Genomic DNA, 4,401 nt, shown 5'->3' on the forward strand with positions numbered 1-4,401 from the left:
AAAGGAAGAAGCACTGAAATGGGAAAATTCGGACGTGAGATTGAGGGTGGCCAAACAAAACTTTCCCCTGGTATACAGATTGAGGACAAAAGATGCAGGGACTCACGAGGACAGAACTCTGGGCACGCAGTGGTTGAAGATGGTCTCTCTTTGACTGACTTTCCATGGGTGAAGATAAAGGAGAGAATTGAGGGACTTCCCTGGAAAGTTTAGTGTAAGAACATCTTCTGCCTTTTTGTATTTAATTAATCTTTCTTCTAAATAAAACATTTTGAGGGCTGGGAAAAGGTGCTAAATCTGCCAATTTGTTTGGGTTTTGCCTTACTCTGCCTTACACAGCAGCGGTATGGGAGGAATACTCACCTGAGGGAGCACACTCTTAGGTAGAACTCCTAAGCTTCTCTTCCTCTTTTTCTTTCTTTTTTTTTTTTTGAGACGGAGTCTCGCTCTGTCGCCCAGGCTGGAGTGCAGGGGCGCAATCTCAGCTCACTGCAAGCTCCTCCTCCCAGGTTCACACCATTCTCCTGCCTCAGCTTCCCGAGTAGCTAATTTTGTTTTTTGTATTTTTAGTAGAGATGGGGTTTCACCTGTTAGCCAGGATGGTCTTGATCTCCTGACCTCGTGATCCGCCCACCTCGGCCTCCCAAGGTGCTGGGATTACAGCCATGACTCTTCCTCTTAAAGAAGGAAAATGCTGTGGCTGTGAATAGGACACACGAGGAGACACACAAGGAAACCCACATCAGTCACCACAAAGGTGATGAGACACAAGACCAGAGGAAGTTGGCAGGAAGTGGATGATTGAGGGGTTGCCCTCTGAGACAACCTGGGATAAGAATGATTAAAAACAAAATCACTTTCCTCATTCTGAGACTGCATTGGGATGAGGAATTGCTCCTTTCATGACTGATCTAAAAGAAGCAATGAGGTTTCATTTGAGATGAGGTCTTGATGTCAATATCACCTCACTTGCCATTGATACCCAAGCCCAGGAATCCTCAGCATCATTGCCCTCCCCACGCTCCTTAGAGCAGAAGCTCCCTGCAGTGGGATACTTCTTACTCAGCTTTGCATCCTTTAGGGCAAACAGATCAGCACCTACTGAAGTGAAAACTAACCTGTAGTATTATAGAAACTAAGTGAACGTGGTGGAATGAGTGATTAGAATGCAGCTAGTGTTGCTGGTGACTTTATGAGCAAAATTCCCTGCCTCTCTCAGAAAAGCAGCTCCCACCTCCTATTGCTGCGATGTCAGTGGCAACACCCTCTGCAAGGACAGGTTCAAGAAAGGCATTTTCAAACCCCTCCCAAGCTCGTTCAAAATGGCACCATGGTCGGGTGCTGTGGCTCTCACGCCTGTAATCTGGCACTTTGGGAGGCGGAGGCTGGTGGATCACTTGAGGCCAGGAGTTTGAGACCAGCTTAGGCAACATGGTGAAACCCCGTCTCTACAAAAATTTCAAAAATTAGCTGAGCATGGTGGCGCAGACCTGTAATCCAGCTACTTGGGAGGCTGAGGCAGAAGAATCGCTTGAACCCTGGAGATGGAGGTTGCAATGAACTGAAATGGCAGCACTACACTCCAGCCTGGGTGACAGAGTGGGGCCCTGTCTCCGAAACAAAACTAAAAACCCAAATGGCACCAGAAGGCAAAATCGACTAGAAGAGCTCTCTCTCTCTCTGTCTCTTTGTTTTTTTTTTTTTTTTTTAACGAGGAGTGGGATTTCTCAGTGGACATGAGTAAGGAGGGGGCGGTGCAATAGGAGCCCTTACCATAGCAGGGCCCGCCACTTGTCCAGGGGCTGCAACTGGGGACGAACTTAACCCCACAGCCATCGGGATGAGATGTTTCTCAGCCATGTCTTCAAATTCATCTGCATTAAACCTGGTAAAGCCCCACTTCTTGGAGATGTGGATTGCCTGGCAGTCAGGGAACTTGAAGTTGACCCCCATGTGGGCCTCGATCACATGCTCCTTGTTCTGCAGTGTGGTGCTGATGGACACGGCAATGTGGCTAAGGTGAACCCTGGCCACTGTGCCCTGGGGCTCTCCAAAGACCCCCCCACATGCCTGTCTGGAGCCGAAGGTGGGGACAGCTTGGGGTCAGAGATAGGAACATCCATTGGAAAGATCCGTCTCCAGGGTCCCTCAGGGTAACTCATACCAGCAGCAGGCTGCTACACCTCTGAGGGGCTGCTGCGTGCAGAGGCTGCACGTAGAAAGAAGAGTGGGCTTAATCAGCAGCAGAGACTAGAGGAGTTCTTGAGGCGGCATTTAAAATGATAACCCTTGGAGATACGGGGCAGAAGCGCTGAGAGCAGAAGGGAGTTGTGTGGTCTGATCTCACCCAGACCCAGGGCCTGGGAGGCAGTTGAGGGATTAGAATACCAGGTGTCACTGCTTCCCAGAAAACACAGCTTGAGACCCAGGGAGAAGAACTTCTGGTGCCAAAGTCCTTTCTGGAAGGTCTGCACTGCTCTGAAACTGGGTATCCATGTGGGCCTGAGGACCGGACTTTTCTATTGGTAAGAAAGCTTCTGTTACCTGTGCAGCAATAAGTCCTGAGTAAGCTTCTGGAGCCTGAAAACCCGGCGACTACTGAGCAATGCATCGGCATGCGCACTTAGGAACCTTATTTGGAAGCTGACGTCTCCTTTGCTCAAACTCTGGCTTCTTTCCCCCTAGCATATAAAAAGTTTCCAGTCTGCATCTCCCCTCCTCTGATGTTCTTGATTAATCACATTCTGAGGTACAGCTTGGAGCCTGGCCTGAGCCATTAGTGAGTGGAGGCAGATATATTGGTCAGGTCAATTACAGAGATGGGTCAGAGCATCAGAGGCTTTGGCCGCAAGTGCTGGCGATTAAGTTAGAATCCTTTGGACAAATGGATTAGTGCTGACTGGATGGGCTCACTCAGACAAAGGGAAATAAAAGACAACTTTAATCAAGACTAAGCTGCATCTCCCAGCCAGGCAGCCATCGTCAGTGCCTAAGAATGTCTGTTCTGGGACGCAGGGTCCAATTTGCCTCATTAGCCGGGATGCTGCACCTGCATTGGACAGGAATATGGTCCAAATTTGGAGGCCTAAGAGGAGAAAATCTAAGCCAACCTCTGTTGCTTCCAGAAGATTCCAGTCTTATGAAGTGAAACATCTGTGTCCTTTGGGGTCAGATAACCACTGGACCCCAAGTTTACGAACATAGGTACTTTGCAGTAAGCCAAGGGGCTGCCAAGAATTATGGCTGATCTCAGAGTTGAACTGTATTTGGGTTGACTGTGGCCTTTTAAATTCTCTGGCATCACCAGAGCCTGGCTGATGGAAACTTGCCTTTAATCAACACCAAGTAAGGAAACCTTCCAGGTGTGGGCTAGGGCTGCAGGATACTGACTTTCCCGCTGTGTTCTCCTCCCCCTTGAGATGTCTGGGGACGAGGGCTTGGTCTGAGGTTTCCCGTGTGTTTCTTTGATGGAAGCACTGGGACCTTTGAAAATCAATCAGTAATATTCCTTCTGATTGGGGAAATCAGGGAGAGCAAACTGATCCCTATCTTTAAGGAAAGGTGGGATTTAGGCCAACATTTCTCACATCTGATTGCAGCTTAGAATTGCATGGGGCAGAGCAGTTAAAAAACTAACGCATGGGATCTATCCAGACATTTCTCATGTAATTGTCTGGGGTGAGGCTCAGACATCCAATATTGTTTCTAAATCTCTTTAGCTGACGTTAATTGGCCAGGGTTGAGACGCTCGGATTTCAGGTCCTCAACCGAAAGGACAGTTTGTGTGTGCATTGTGTCCTGTCTCTCTAATTAGATGATAAACTCCTGGAGAGCAAGGATGGGGCCCCGTGTTTGGCATCTTCTCCTGCAGGGTTTAATGGAGTGCTGTACACCTTGGGTTCTCAATAAGCATTTAAATACAAATGTTTGGATGCATTAGCAAACAGCATTATTCTCTCAGAAATCTCATCCACTTGAGGCAGTGACGACTATTTTAAATACATTGCAATGCAGAGGCCCCTTTAAGGATGTCTGGGCCAGCTGGCCCTGCCACAATTACACTCAGCACCATTGTAACTGCTGAAGAAATGTCTAGACAGAAAAACCTTCCAGGGAATGAAAGGTGGAAGGTGTTTAGGGTGTGTGTATATATATATACACACACACATATATACATATATATACACAAATATATACATATATATACATATATATTTAATTTTTGTTTTTGGCGAGTCTCAGGTAAAGAAAACAGAGAAGCCTCCTCATAGGCAGAGTATTTCCTTCTGTGACTTGCTGGGGAGGATTATCTCATTATCTGATTTTCCTTAGGGAAGTAAGACAAGACAATAGTGTCCCTTGTTTAAAAACTGCTGGAAGGATCCTCTGCAATTATCTAGA

General features: G+C 47.3%; 1 pseudogene; it reads right to left on the reverse strand.

The window, feature by feature from the left end:
* Positions 1-2,130: 2,130 nt before the first annotated feature.
* LOC129037704 (small nucleolar RNA SNORA70) lies at positions 2,131-2,247 on the reverse strand (annotated as a pseudogene).
* Positions 2,248-4,401: the final 2,154 nt, after the last annotated feature.

The sequence above is a fragment of the Pongo pygmaeus genome, chromosome 4, assembly GCF_028885625.2.
Source record: "Pongo pygmaeus isolate AG05252 chromosome 4, NHGRI_mPonPyg2-v2.0_pri, whole genome shotgun sequence".
NCBI lineage: Eukaryota > Metazoa > Chordata > Mammalia > Primates > Hominidae > Pongo > Pongo pygmaeus.